The sequence below is a fragment of the Microtus pennsylvanicus genome, chromosome 14, assembly GCF_037038515.1.
Source record: "Microtus pennsylvanicus isolate mMicPen1 chromosome 14, mMicPen1.hap1, whole genome shotgun sequence".
Lineage (NCBI taxonomy): Eukaryota > Metazoa > Chordata > Mammalia > Rodentia > Cricetidae > Microtus > Microtus pennsylvanicus.
In genome coordinates, this window is record NC_134592.1 from 49192363 (window position 1) to 49209039 (window position 16677).

Consider the following 16677-nt stretch of genomic DNA (forward strand, 5'->3'; position numbering starts at 1 on the left):
AAAGGGAACACTCCATTGCTGGTGGGAGTGTAAGTTGGTACAGCCACTTTGGATATTAGTGTGGCGATTTCTCAGAAAATTAGGAAACAACCTTCATCATGACCCAGCAATACCACTTTTGGGTACATACCCAAAGATGCTCAATTGTACCACAAGGACAGGTGATCAAACCATGCTCATAGTAGCATTGTTTGTCATATTCAGAACCTGGAAACAACCTAAGTGCTCCTTGACTGAAGAATAGATAGGGAAAATGTGGTCCATGTACACAGCGGAGCACTACACAGTGGAAAAATAATGACATCTTGAAATTTGCAGGCAAATGGATAGATCTGGAAAATATCATATTGAGAGAGGTAACCCAGACCCAGAAAGACAAATATCATATATACCCACTCATAAGTGGCTTTTAGACATAAAACAAAGAAAAATCAACCTACAATTCACAATCCCAGAGAACCTAGACAACAATGAGGACCCTAAGAGAGACATACATGGATCTAATCTATATGGAAAGTAGAAAAAGACAAGATCTCCAGAGTAAATTGGGAGCATGGGGATCATGGTGAAGGGTAGAAGGGGAGGGGAGAGGAAGGGAGGAGAGTGGAGAAAACTATATAGCTCAATAAAACAAAAAAATGTAAAAAAAAGCTTATTACAAATTGAAAAGCACCATTGTGTTTACAAATTAAAACACTTTAGAATTTAGCCTCTTTAAAATTGCGGCTTCCTTAAAATTCCAAAGTCTCTTTAAAAGTTCAATGCCTCTCAACTGGAGACTCTTTAAAAAAAAAAGTACTTCTTTACTTCAAGAAAGAAGAACCTGGCAAAGCCACAATCTGAACAAAACAAATCAACAGTCAAAAGAGTGTAAATAAGTTAGTGTCCAGTGGCTGCGAGTCACTGAGCGTCTTCGGGACACCAGCAAAAGTTCCTGGGTCACTTCTCTGGTTATACCCTCTGCAGTTCACACAGTGGTCTCTTAGGCTCAGGCCAGCTCTACTCTATGGTTGCTGCTGTTTTTGGCATATATTCTACGGTACTGGCATCTCCAAAATACTGGAATCTTCTACTGCAACTGGGCTGAACTTTCAATGATAGCCTCTTTACCAAAAGCATTTTGCCAATGACTTTTTTTCAGGGGATTTAGTACTTCTGCACAGTGCCAAGGCTTAGTCTCCCCCATGGCCACTTTCTGCCTTCAAAACCAGAACCATCTGGGTGACTCTTAACACTATGAAGTTCAGCTGCCAGTATGAGGTAGAACCCTGGCCACCTCTGGAACACATATTTTGCATGCTGACCCCGAGCTTTGATGGTTCTGTGCTGGCCCCCAGCCCCTGCTACTTTGGGGTCCAATTAAATCTACCATATTTAATTCATCCAGCTGAACAGCAGTGTCTCCAGCTCTAAGGTCTGGCACAGGAAAAGGTCGACAACAAAGCTCTTCAAATGTGCTGGTGTTCCTTTTGCCATTTTCCATGGGACAGCATTAGTGAAGAGCGAGCCTCTGGATCTTCCCGCTGTGGAGGATCGGGATTCACACAGCATCTCCACTCCAGCACTGCAGTTTCTCTGAGCCTTGAAATCTCTTCATCAACACAAAGCCAAGCTTTATTGGGCATCTCTGCTCTTTTCCAATAGGCTATCCTTTGACAAATGCTTCAGTCAACCATTCAAACAAACTTTTGACACTTTTGAAAAACTGCAAGCTTCTATAGTAAACCTAGGATCTCTACTCAGAGGGCCCATATCAACGAATTCAGCCTAATCCAGTTGTATGCTTCTTCCACTATTATTTCACAGCCTTAAAAGTCAATCCTGATGCATTCCCCCATCTGTCTGTCTATCTACCTACCTACCTATCTATCATCTATAATTATATATTTATATAAGTATATAGCTCTTTTTCTAATCTGTTTATAATGATTTCTACAACTCTATGTATAGAAAGAGTATATATATATATATATATATATATATATATATATATATATATATATATCTGTATTATATCAGAAATAACACAAGGTGCAAAACAGAAGATAATTTAAAAGATGCATGTAAACACTAGTTTTTCTGAAGACTTGGGGTTAAAAGTAGGAAGAAGGAGCTATATAAAAATCAAAGAATAAGCCAGGTGGTGGTGGTGCATGCCATTAATCCCAGCATTCAGGAGGCGCAGAGACAGGCAGATCTTTGTGAGTTCGAGGCCAACCTGGTCTTCAAGAACTAGTTTCAGGACAGGCGGGGCTATTACACAGAGAAGCCCAGATGACAGAGACAGAAGCAGGTGAGGGCGCAGTGAAAAGGTTGCCCTCTGCAAATTGAGGAGTGTGGCTCAAAGAAAACCTTAAACCTGACAACCCCTTATGGTTGGTCTCTTTTTACCTAGAATTATGAGGAAACAAATCTGTACTATTTAAAACACCCAATATGTGGTATTTTTCTATGGAAGCCCAAATAAAGTAATATAACCAAGAAGGATGACACACGAACAAATGTTTTCAGAAAAGTAAAACAAAACAAATCTTTCTTACACACATGAGGAGCAGACTGACCTGGGATTTTTCATACACAGCAGTGGCTATTAGGGGTCAAGGGGAAGATATTTCCAAAGTTCAGAGTACAGAATTCTGTGCTCAGACGAAAATCACGTTAATAGTTCAGAATGCTCTTTTATCCATCAATTCTTATGGAAGACTTTTGAAAATAGATTTTACCCAAGAGGTGTCATTCCAAAAATAGAGGAAGAGAGAGACTTCAGAAAAACAGCACACACAGACAAAAACCAACAATTGACGAGCAAAGAAGGGAGAAGGCAGGGTCATATTGGGCAGGCAGGGCTGGGACTCAGTTCAGGGTATGCAGACTCAGGGTATGCAGACTCAGCTCAGTTTGTGGAGTATGAGCAAACTTTCTGTTTCCCGAGTCTAAAATGGCCAGTCAGGATAGACTAACATATGTCCTGTGAACCATTTGGGACATACTACAACTTTATTCATTGCTGTACTTTCTACTGTTTTTTTCAACTTGATATAAGCTAGAGTCTTTTGGGGAGAAGGAACATTAATTGAGAAAACGCCCCCACCAGATTGTGGGTGAGTCTCTGGGAAAGCCGTGTAACATTTTTTTTTTTTTGATTAAAGACTGATGTGGGAGGGCCCGGCTCACTGTGGGCAGTGCCATCCCTGGGCAGGGGTTCCTGAGCTGTAAAACATATCTTGTAAAAATATCTGACACCGAAGAGGCCATAATTAAGTAATGAAATGTTACCTAGAAAACTTCTCAACTGCAAATTTAGCATTCTCTGAACCAAAAATACAAACCCCAAAATGTTTCAGGTATTCTAAAAATTTTGAATTGTTAGCAGTGCATTACAAATGGAAAGTATTATGTTTGCTCTCCTGTGACAGGTCACAGTCAAAATGCAGGTAGACTAAAATTCTTATTTAAAATTACCCTCAGGAAATGTGCATATAAAATATACAAGCCTTTTGTGTTTTGAGTTGGTTACTATTCCCATACTATAGCATTTAAAACACACACACACATACATAAAATGTGTTATTATATTTACATGCAAATATTCAAGTATAAAAAAGAAGAACATTGGAAACATTTTTGATTTTGAATGTCAGAATGTAAAAGGATGATGTAGAATTCCAAAACCCTCCGAAGAAATCCCAATGAGGTCTCTGATCTGTGATCTGGTTCCTAAATGAGTTTGAAGTTACCTTTTTAAAAGTGGGCATGTTACAGCAGCAAAGAGAGCCAATTAGGGGAAAGCTTTTATCTTTTAGTCCAAGAACTAAAATCTACTTCTGGGTACAGACAAGGCATTGTCAACCCCGTAGAGATCAGTCAACCAGTTGGATCAGTCAACCTCCTTGTCAAGGGACTGTCTCTCAAAAGACTGGTTCAACTAAAGTCATACTAAGGACTAAATAGTCCCCTGATGAAATAATGTCCTTCCCCCCACCCCTCCAGAATTCCTTTAGCAGTCCCAACAAGCCACCATGGATCTCTGTTGGTTTGCCTACTTTCTGGGTTCTGACACAGAAAGGCATAACTTCCCCCTTTCTTCTTTTCTGTCTTTTGGATACTGGCCAGCATCCATATGCTTTCTCTGGATCTTTGGGCTTTTTCATTCATTTTTTTCTCCAGCATCCCTCCTTGCTGTGTGACTGTTGAATTTTTTTTACACAATAGCCGTTGAAACTCAATGTCTTAGTCACTGTTCTATTGCTGTGAAGAGACATCATGACCAAGTAAACTCTTAGGAAAGAAAGCGTTTAATTGGGAAAGCACTTAATTATAAAGTATTTACAATTATTGAGGCTTTGTCCATTATCATCATGGCAGGGAGTGTGGTAGCATACAGGCAGGTGATGGAGTAATAGCTCTGAGCTCTTCATCCTAATCCTAAGGCAGAGAGAGACTCTGGGCTTGGCATAGGCTTTTGAAATCTCAAAGCCCACCTCAGTGACACACTTCATTTAACAAAGCCACACCTGCTAAATGCTTCTACTCCTTTGAAATAGTGCCACTTCCTGGTGACTAAGCATTCAAATATATTTTTATTCAAACTACCACACTCAAATTTCTTATATTGATTGGCTCTTTTAAGGTAATTTAAAGACATTTTGTGCTCTGGTGCGTGGATTAGGAAGTTCTGCATAAAATTCCTTGCTTCTGAAAAAGGCTTAAGAATAACAATTTATTAGCTGTTATGGACTAATTCTGATGCACCATGTGAAATCAGAACAATTCTGAATTTTGGCAATGCATATCACAAAAGGAGCCTTACTCTGTTTATCTTTCAGAAATAAATTCCTTGGTCTTTTTCTTGTTTTGAAGATGTGGTAAAATGACAGATTAAAATTCACAGCCTATCAATGTGACAGAAGATTAAAAATAGAGGAACTTATAAACAAACCCTTGCATTTAGAAAATAACATAAGAAGTGCTTTATGCATTTTTCAGTTTGCGTTTTTCTGGGAAAACACATTTGATCTGCATTTGATTGACTGTAAGATGAAAGTCAAGCTGGTCTAACTCAAAGTGACTTGCTCTCATCACGCAATGTCATCTCCGATTTTCAGTACAGAGAGAAGAAATTGAGTGAGAAAATTGAAAAATCATTTTAAAGCTCCCTAAAGAAATTGTAACATGAGCTGGAACATATGGGTGATTCGTGTGGCAAAGTTAGCCATGGAGGCTAATCATTTTCAGTAGAACTTTTGGTGCCGAGATGTTATAAACCAAGACCTCCCCTTTTTAAAACAACAACAACAACAACAATACTCTGGTCAGGCTTTTTAATCTCTTTGTTCCATTTATAAATAGTGCATTAAACAAGTGTGATTCCCAAGACAGGATAAAAATACAAATTTACTCTTGCCATCCTTTCAAATTTGCTTACTGGTGTAATATTCTTTTCCCTCTGGATCAATGGCTGTTTTTGTTCTTCTTTTTTTTTTTTTTTTGGCTCACATTTAGGTGGTAGACCATACCATAGTCTTCTTGAATGAAACGCAGAATTTATCCAATATTAGATTTTCTACATCCCAGCACTGATAAAAGCATTAATGCCATGGGTTGAAGTTAGTTTTATCAGTATTAGAACAGCAATTTCTGTTTGTTTTCTGTCCCTTTTTTTGAATAGTTTTGCCCTTCTTTTCAATTCAACATATCTATCCTTGAAGATAACATGTGTTTTTTTGCAAGCAAGAAAAACAAAAGGTCTTGTTTCTTAATCTATTCAACTGGCCTGTGCTTTTTAATTGAGGAGTTGAAGACATTAATATTTAAATTTATTATTGAAAGGTGTGTGTTCATTGATTTGTGTCTTATTTGTATTTCAGTCCTACAACAAAATACATATAGATATAACCAATTGAACTCAGTAACTATATATATATATATATATATATATATATATATATATATATATATATCATACATTGTCGAGGTCCGCCCCAACATAAAATATTTCTTGAACCAGAGTAGAGGTGTGGGAATAACTCACATGACTTTATCGGGAGGGAGGTTTTAGGGATCCTTCATGAACTCCTGAGCTCACATCCTGAAAATCACCTGTGTTTATTATCCAAACAGTTTTTACACCAAAACGTAAACTGAGGGGGAAGTACATTAGCATTCTGTTCCCTAGGTAACCAGGAGAATGATTGTGGTCGTATCCACACCTTTCTGTGTCCATTTTGTCATGTCTTTCTATCTATCTTCCTGCTCTGCATGTCTGCTCTGTCACATAGACTGAATTAACACCTCTTTCCCAGGTGTCCTCCCAAATTACAAAGAAGAAGCAGAACGACATTAGCATATTCTGACCACTTGCTTTGGTTGCACATATTACTTGAAAAGATGTAAGAGTTAGCCGATAAGAAGTTAGAAATAATGGGCCAAGCAGTGTTTTAATGAATATGGTTTCTGTGTGGTTATTTTGATTCCCGGTGGTCTGGGATGAACAAACGGCCTCCTCCACTACTTTTGGGAAGTAGTGGAAACTATAAGAGGTGGGTCTACTGGGAGATTTCAGGTAACTAGTTAAGCCCTCAAAGGGGATTTTGGGACTACTGTCTGTTCCTCTCCACTTTCTCATGTCCTGGCCTTGAGGTGAATGACTTTGTTGTGTCCCAGGTTCCTGTCTTGAGGCATCACTTCTACCAGAGACTCAGAAACAACAGGACTCACTGATCATGCACTAGAGCCTCTAAATTCATGAGCCAGGAATCTTCTTTTCCTCTGGTTATAAGTTGATTCTCTCAAGTTTTGCCATAAGAGAAAATCTGATTAACATAAAGTGTTAAGAATTTTAATATAGAGAGCATTAATCTAAGCACTGGATGTGTGTGTGGGGAAGGTTCCTGCATACAAGCACTTGTGATCCCGTGCAGTTTCATGGTCCTAAAGGGTACCTGCTCCTTTAACAGTGTCCTGTCCTACTGAGCCTCGAGGTGCTGGGGAAGGCAGGTTCCAGCTGTGGCCCCACATCTGGGCCAAAGTCAATTCTCCTATGTGGTTGAGGAATCCTCACATGTGGTGGCATCCCACTTTTACTTCGCCACCAAAGCAGCCCCTCTCACCCAGGCTCCTGGCCTTCTAGGTGGTTCCATTGAAATACCCTTATCCCCAGCAGATGAAACCTCCCAACCCCCCTTGTCTTTATGAGTGGAAGAGTGATATCTCCTAACACAGCACCTTCATTTTCTACACGAAACCATCTTCCTCATCCTGCTCTCTCAAATCTTACATCTTCCCTGTAGGGGCAAGCTAATTTCAGACTTTGATCTGGTTTTGAAAATCTGCATATTTTTTTCCCCTCAAGAATCACTTGGTATGTGATATCAGCTCTATCTGAGTGCCTCAGCTGCAACTTCCAAATTACATATTCCATTTCATGTAAGTGATCGTACTGAGTGCTGAGCACGCCACAGGGTGCATGGATTCATCTTTTTTAAAAGTTAAGTCTCTCCGAGTCCTTTTAGGTGCTGCACAACTTGGAGGCCTGGGTTCGCTTGCCGAGAACAACATGCTGTAAGCTTGCAGATGTTCGGAGCACACAGAACTAGAGCCATTGGTGAAAAACATGCTCATTATGCACGGGCTTGTGGAGCTCGAGGTTTCTAGTGCATCATGTAAGCCAACTTGTTTGTGTGGAGATGATATGCTAGTCACAGGTGTGGCTCTGACGCTAGGGAGCTGGGGCATGCTTTCTGTTTCTCCCTGTACCATCTTGTGGAAGTTACTTGACCTTCCTAAATGATGATTCCTCATCTGTAAGTGGGATTCTAATATCAACTGTCCAGAACTATTTGATGACATAACACATAGAAAAATCTCAGAGAGTTAGTGAAAGCTACTTTTTGTAATGGACAGGAGTGACTCCGTGGAAGGTTTTAAGTTTACTTGAGAGAGGGACAAAATTGTTATTTAAATTGCAACTGGAGTCACTTTCTGAGATTCCTGGAGGCAGGATCCCCATTTCACACTGAGGTCGATGATGTAGTGTATGCAGGCATGCACACTGTATTAATACATTAGAAATCAGGCAAACTCCACGAGAGCAGGACTGAGCCAGTGACCTAGGCCAGAGCAGGCCCAAGACAGCAAACTCCACCGGAGCAGGTACAGGGGGGTAACCACTGAGGGAGTGGGCCAGAACCAGAGACCTCTTCAGGTCTGGGCATGAGTCTGGGACCTCCAAGCATGTAGGCAGGAACCAGAGACCTCTGTGGGTCAAGGCATAAGACTGGGACTGCTGAGGGAGTAGGCAGAAGCTGGAGACCTCTGCAAATGTGGGTGTGAGTCTGGGACCTCTGAGGTAGTAGGCCTGAGTCAGGACCTCTGCAGGCCTGGGCTCACCCTAGCCTGGGACCTCCAAGGGAATAAATTGGAGCCAGGTAGCTTTGTGGGAACAACCCCAAACCAAAGACTTCTGCAGGAGTGGTTCTAGACCAGGGACATTTATAGAAACAGGACTGAGTCAACAATCTAGACCAGAGCATGCCTGAGACAGTGAACATAGGCACACAGACGGACAGACAGACACAGGGACATGGGTCATCCTTGATACAAGAATGTCAACTTTATTGTGCCCAGGGGCAGCTTATATAGGGCTCTGGCCACGCCCCAGCTCTCAGGATCTTTCCGTCTCAGGCCCACCAGAAACCACTCTCCTGCCATCAAGGTCTCCAGCTGCAGGCACAGGTCAACAAGTTGTTTTGCTCAGTTCACTCCAGCAGGCAGAGTCTGAGGCAGGCAAAGAAAGTCAAGGGGCCAGGGCTCTGCAGACCCCGACACCTTGGTTTTGAAATGTAAATAATGACAGAGGTTGTCTTTTAAAGGCTATGCAGACTAAAGGTACAAATTCCCTTATTGCTACAAAGTAATTAACATATTCAAGTTATCTTTTCTCCTGTGAAAGATCTCTTAAAAGACTGTGTGAAGGGATGAGTGCTCATTATCCCTAGCACAGCCATCCTGAATTACAGAACTGTATCGTGTGTGCTCAACAAAATGCTGCCTATTTTTGTAATTATTATTACCTGCTATAAGGATATCAGTGCTCTTCCACTGCCGGCTCATCTTTCTTAGCTGTGGTTCACATGGATTCCATAGAGGATTTGCTGCACAACATATTATATTTGAGAAGTTATCTAGAGGCACGTCTTCATTAAAGCACGTTTAACATATTACAACTTCATAAAGCATCCTGGCTAGAGAGATTGCCTCAATACACGCCATAGAAATCTGAAGCGCAGATTTCATTATCAATGCGCCATCCTCAGTGCAATGCCTGAGCATTTTTTGCTGCTATGGTTAGTAGGATCCAGTCAGTGCCTGCCTTCCAGTTTCTGTTGATCAGTTCAGACATCTTGTTCAGATTGCATAAGGGTGCACTGAAGTTTTGTATCTTTTGTGGAGTACAGGTTTTGTAGGAAGATGGGGTATAGTTTTAGGAATGACTTTCAAGGACTGGAAATCCAACCAAAGTGGCTTGAGATTAGGCTGATTTCTCTTAAGTTCTCTGTGAAATCTCACAGATTCACAGCGCATGACTGAAAAGAGCCAGGTCCAATGGGCCTAGACCTTTAAGAAGCAGTCTTTCTTTCTGTCTTGCTGTATGATTGTCCTCTCTTGTTTTGAGACAAGGGTGGTAGGCAGCTCCTAAGATGTTTTCAGTAACCACCACTCCTGATATTTGTTCCTGTGCACAATCATTTCCCCTTGAGTTTGGACGGGACTTATTGATCTGTTTCTACAGTTGGATATAATTGCATGCCATTTGGAACATGGGTTTTAAACGATGACTTCAGTCTTCTGTGGGTACAATTTCTCTTTCTATGAAGACATTTGCTGGAGGAAACAAGGTGCATCGGGTACAGCACCTCTAGTGAGTTTAGTGTAGTCTGCAATGTGGGGAAGAAATGAGGCCCTTGGTCCAGTGGTTTCGGAGGCACTGAATTCTTCCATATACAATCCCAGAAGGGGCAAAAGTCTGGTAATAATTTGAGCTTGTGAGTGGATGCCTTATCTTCAGTTGAATTGCCAAGTCTTGAAATGGTTAAATTCCCAGCTTATAGCCTTACTACACTCTGAGATACTCTGAGTCAACATCCCCTAGCCAAAGTTGTTTAGACTCCAGAATGACAGAAACTGAGGTAACGCAATTTGATGTGTGAGTTGCTGACTCTTGTTATCCAGCCATAGGTAGTACTTTTATGGTGCCAAGAAGTTGGCTACTACTGCAATGAAAATCCAAATACTGGCCTGATGTTGAAAAAACAGGCACTGATTTTTGTGCCAAGTGTTAGTGAAAATCTAAGTAGCCTTAAGGTATCTGCCAATAGAGGCCTCCTGGTCTTGGGTAAGAGTCAGTGAGGGCAATTAATGAGAAGGCGAGGGTAACAACAGCCAGTGTTGCTGCAGCGATGAGAGAAGAAGAAAGTGTGCTTCGTGAAGGGCATGGTGCAGTATCAAAGGATGTGCATGGGCCAGGAGGGGTCGACTATAAGTAAAGATTGTTGAACACAAGGGAGCCGAGACTTCCTGTGAAAATTTTTTTTCTAGATTCCAAATGTGCCCAAATTACAAAAAAGGGCTTTTGATTAGTGATAAAACCCAAAGCACTATCAACTATCAGAAGAATAGCAGCCTAAAGATGAAGTGTAGAGAATCACTTTCAAAACTTCTAATCATATTTCGGAATGATCACAGGTTATGCCCAGTGTACACTCAACCATACAAGACATTTAAAGGAGATTAATGGCTTGTCTTCCAGATTCTCTGAATGAACTAGCTAACAATGCCCCCAGACAGCTGAAGATTCTTGTCCCTCAGTTGAGTTAGCCAAGGCTCATGGGAAGGCAGTTTTCATGTCTATATTAGTGAGTGTTGCTTTCACAAAATAGGCTAAACCCCAGCATGATGTCTAGGAAGCCCACAGCATTTTTAAAATTAGAGTCATAACTGCAGAAGTATCTGCAGCCCACACTCTGGTGACAGGTGACGTGGGATGACTTGAGTCCTGAAAGAATGAGGTTATCACAGCTCCTTGGCTTTAGAAAGGAAAGAATGCTCAGACCCAGAGAGTCGCAACAACTAAGGTGGAATCGAGCCAGGGAAACATATTCTACAATCTTGAAATCTATGCTATATTATTTCAACATTTGCCAGATGGATTATGCCCTTCTGTTTCCATTACATGCCCCATTTCCACCCAAAAATTTGAGTATGGGCGTTACGTGACCAAATCTTTCCTGGGGAGATGAAGCACACATAGCTACTCATCTACTCACCGCAGATAGGGATCCTGCAACAGAATGAAAAATGGATACCAGCAAGGTTCAACTTGGTGAAATAGTGAACTTTATTGGGTTGCTTACTGTTCCTGTAACTCTCACCCTTACCCTGTGAGTAACCTGAGCTATGCAGAACTGTATCTCTTAGCCTAGGAATTATGATCTTATGATAATAAGAGAGGCCAGACAGGCTGAAAGAGACCCCTGCTGCACAGTGGAAACTTCCTCCCAGACCAGGATTAGATACAAACCTCACCCAAATATGTTTTTCACACAGAGATTCTTTCTTTATTAAGGAGAAGAGAAGTTGACGTGGTTGCTTTCTGATTCAGGCAGAAAGCAGAGGCAACTGACCTTTCATGCACCATTTTTAAGAGAAAAGGGGAGGACTGAGTTAGAGTGTGCTAGGATGCCCTAGTAAAGGAAATAGGGGACTAGGGAGAAGGGGAAGGGAGCAAGGGAAAAGGGGAAAGGGTGTTTGTCCTGGAGGGACAAAGGACACCTCTGGATAGAGGGGAGACAGATGTGTCTCCTAGACAAATGGCAGTTTATAAAGGTAAAGGGGAAAATGCTGTGGAGGAAGACTGTTTAATTTTAATTGGGCATGTTAATTAGATGAGCCAAAGGGCCCTTCTGATTGCTGGACTTTAATTCTTTGATAGCTGGACCTTGGTCGTTAGCCTCAGGAGGAGGAAGTGGTCAGTTAAGGGAATAGACCTTGGTGGCTAGCTTTAGGAATGTAATCTAACGGTTTTTAGCAAGGTAGAGAACACTGGGGTGAAGGGCAAAGCCTGCCAGAGCCACATGCTGGAGCAGGCTACTGTCTTTTCCCAGGCCCTTCAGAATTGCTGCATTGAGTACAGCAGCCCCAGAATGGTTTTACGCATGGTAACTGCAAGTCTTGGGGTTGCACTGTTTTGGGAAGATTTACTCCAAGCATCAAAGGACGCCACTGTGTTGACACTTTCCATTTTATATAAACAAGATGGAAATCAACTCTGACTGCAACACAACGGGGCTTCCTAAAGCTATTTCCACGGCATTTTTCACTGCAGGAGTAGTGTTGACCATATTCTCTTTCCTGGTGTAACAATACATAAAATAGATAGCTGGCATTGTCTGGTGAATTGTGGGCAGTCCCCCAGGGAGATGTTCTCCTTTATCAGGAGTGATTCAGAAGCCTGTTAGGCAGAAATTGTCTCACACCACTGTTGGATAGAATGGCTGCTATGTATGCCTAGGGGCACTACGAGTCGCTTACCATTTTATATCTCATAGGTGCTTTCTAGTGGCAAACTACAGTGATTTTTTTTAAAAGAGTGTGTTGAGTTTAGAATTATATTGCAGCAATAAAGGATTGTCTTGTTGAAGACCTTTCTTTCTCCTTCTGTTTTATTAGGACTATCCCACAAAGCCCAGTGACATGAACTATTGAGGGATTGTAACATCTATCCTGAAGTGGCAAAAAAAAAAAATATCCCCAAATACCTGTGCATGTTTTTCAGCTTTAGAAAAATTAGAGTGTGAGATTACTTGGCTAACATATTTAGAACAAGGAAAATTAAACATCTGATAGTATGAAGTTGTTTTTAATACATGTCTATAATGATATCCACCTGTAATTTATAACCTAATACATAAAGTTTGACCCTGAGGTTTGTGCAATGAGATTAAGGTACAGATGAATTTATTTTATGTCTCATGAACACGGCACACTGGCTCAGGCCCTAGGAGTCCTTTGTGTTGAGGGTTTCTAGGAATCCAGAAGTTGGCTGTGAGGGCCTGCATATGGCAACTTGGCACTCAGACATTAGGGTTTTAGCTACTTTATGAGGAAGGAGAAAACTGCGGCTGCTATGTGTACTGGTGGACAATTCCGTAGAACAAAGAAGTTACAAAGATAGGGGAGGGAAGAGGGAATGAGTGCAAAATGGACAGAGCATCGACTGAGTCTACCTCAACCCTACTGTGTGTGTGTGTGTGTTTATAGGATCTCCCTGTGTACTCCATCCTAGTCTCAAAACGTAAAGATTCTTCTGCCCTCCCTTCCTAAGAACTAGAATTACAGGTATGACCCGTTGTGCCTGGCCACCCATGTTGAAAGTTTTATAAACATTAAAGTGCAGAGTTTCCTTTAGGACTAAAGGAACTATAACAAAATAGCTCAAAGGCCATTTACAATTAGCTAAAAAATAATTGTCTCTTCTGCTGTCCCCTCAGAGAAGAATTGCTATAAATTCCTAACAAAGAAGGTACCATTGGCAGTTTGAACAAAGGGGTAGCTCAGACATCAGCACCTTGAGGCTCACTGGGCAATATGAAGATTTAGGGCTAAAGGACTAACAAAGCACAGAGATCCTTCAGTATGGTGGTGGTGGAGATGGAGGTGGAGGTGGTGGCAGTGGTGGTGAAAATGGAGATGGTGTGGTGATGGTGATGGTGGTGGTGGTGGTGGTGGTAAGGGTGATTGTGGTAGTAACGATGGTAGTGATGATGGTGGTGGTGGTGGTGGTGATGATAGTAATGATGATGGTGGTGGTGTGTTTCAGTTCCATTGAAAAAAAAATGATCATGGTTATTCCAGCTGAGTAGTGGTGAGAGGAAAGACTTGAATAAAAGACAAAACAGGCACATACCCTCCTCCAAAAACCAGGACAAACTATTCTTATATTGGAAATCCAGTCCCTTTTTCTCAATGAGAATTACTATGGTCTGGAAAAAAGAATGATTTTGTCCTATAAAAATGCTCTATTTTCTAGTAAGAAATCTCAAGTTGTCATCCAGACCACAAAGAGATGGTGCATTAAGTGTATTCTTATACTGATGTACAAATTTGCAATATTGTCATGAAGCAACCAAAGGAACAACTAATATACATCCTATGGGGAGGCAGCAGCACTTGGCTGGGAGAGGTTGACCTTCTTTATCCAGGCAGCTTGTTTTGGGTTCTTTTCCACTGAAGGCCATGTGAGTGTTAGATTTTCTCCTAAGGGCAGTAAAGTCATACTTCATACAGCCATTATTACAGAAGAGATTTGCTTTGAGGGGAGTGTGTGAGGATGGCGAGATTGCAGTGTTTCCAGGGCCAAATCAAATCACTTTCTTCAAGGCGCCTTTTCCTATTTTCTGAACACCCGGTGACTTCTGCCTGGTTTCAAACTGCCACAATTTATGACATCCCTTGGATTTTCAGAAGGAGTTGGGAGTGGAACAGGATTTTTTCCAGCATTAGAAACATTCAGGCCTAGTCTTCTCCCATTTTAATGGGCAAGGACCCAGAGGATCACATTTTTATCTTCAGTCAGTCACATATCAATCAATCAGTCAATCATTAAAGAATACAAGGTGAATGTTAAAAGTTCATTTACGGTGACTGTACATACAGACACAGGAAAATGATCAGTAGTGTTCCAAAGCATCTCAACTCAGGATTACAGGTAAGATTAGGATTAACATAGGGATAGGATTATAGCTCAGTTGGTAGAGTTTTTACCTAAAATGCACAAAGCCCCGGGCTCAGTCTCTAGCACTGCCTAAGCCAGGCATGATGATGCATGTGTAGAATTCCAAAATTTAAGAGGGATAGGCGGGAAGACCAGGAGTTCAAGCTTTGGTATGTACCGAGTTCTAGCCTACATGAGGTCTTGCTCAAAACAGTAGCAACAAAAACCAATTAAACAAAGCTAAACAAGAAACAGAACAACAACAACAACAAAAAAATCAACCAGCCAAACAAACAAACAAAAAATCCCAACCAACCAACCAACAAACAAAACAGAAGGACTGGAGAGATGGTTTAGCCTTTAAGACTGTGTATTGCTCCTGCAGGGAACCTGAGTTCAGTTCCCAGAATATATATGTTAGGAGGCCCATACCCTCAGGGGTATTCAATGCCTATGGTCACTGTGGGCACCTGCACATATCACCTTCATTCTCCCATACACATAATTACAAAGAAAATAAAGTTTGAAAAATACAGAATTGCTTGAAAAGAGACTTTTAAAACCCATTTCCAAATTTTCTTCTCATGTGGTATTATGTTGACCCTAAATGCACACTGAATACTAATAGAAGTTCTTTTGGAATCAAATTGATAATGATGATAACCTTAAAAATGTTATAAGTGTGTCAGTAAGCTAAATGTTCCAAATTATTAAGTTTTATCATTTTAAAAGTCCAAATTGCTTATAGTTATAGCATTCTTTGATGTGGAACTAACATGAATCTACATCTATGTTCTCATTTCTTGAACTAAAGATACTACATATTATATTTATTTCTTTTTTTTAAACATTTTTTTATTGATAAAAGAATAAAGAAAAAAAAACAAATTTCCACCTCCTCCCAGCCTCCCATTTCCCTCCCCCTCCTCCCACTCTTCTCCCCCTCCTCCCACTCTTCTCCCCCTCCTCCCACCCCTCTCCCCTTCCCCCCACTCCTCTCCCCCTCTCTCTCCAGTCCAAAGAGCAGTCAGGGTTCCCTGCCCTGTGGTAAATCCTAGGTCCTCCCCCCTCCGTCCATATCTAGGAAGGTGAACATTCAAACTGGCTAGGCTCCCACCAAGCCAGCAGATTGCGTAGGGTCAAAACTGCGTGCCATTGTCCTTGGCGTCTCATCAGCCCTCATTGTTCGTCATGATCAGAGAGTCCAGTTTTATCCCATGCTTTTTCTGGTAACAGTCCAGCTGGCCTTGGTGAGCTCCCAGTAGATCAGCTCCACTGTCTCAGTGGGTGGGTGCACCCCTCGTGGTCCCGACTTCTTTGCTCATGTTCTCCCTCCTTCTGCTCCTCATTGGGACCTTGGGAGCTCAGTCCAGTGCTCCAGTGTGGGTCTCTGTCTCTATCTCCATCCATCGCCAGATGAAAGTTCTAAGATGATATGCAAGATATTCGTCAGTATTGCGCTAGGATGGGGTCATTTCAGGTTCCCTATCCTCAGCTGCCCAAGGAACTAACTGGGGACCTCAGCTTGGGCACCTGGGAGCCCCTCTAGGGTCAATTCTCCTGCCCACCCTAAAGTGGGTCCCTTAACTAAGGATTGTGGTTCCGTGCTCCCCTATCCAACCTTCTTTTATCCCGATCCTCCTATTTCCCCAAGTCCCCCCTCCTTCCCTTCTACCTTTTCTCTCCCCATCTCTCCTTACCCCCTTCCCACCCCACCCCCAAGATCCCACTTTTCTCCCCGGCAATTTTGTCTACTTCCCTTATCCAAGAGGATAACGATATGTTTTTCCTTGTGTTCACCTTCTTACTTAGCTTCTTTAGGTTCGCCAATTGTAGATTCTGTGACCCCTATTTATGGCTAGAAACCAATTATGAGTGAGTACATCCCATGTTCTTCTTTTTGGGTC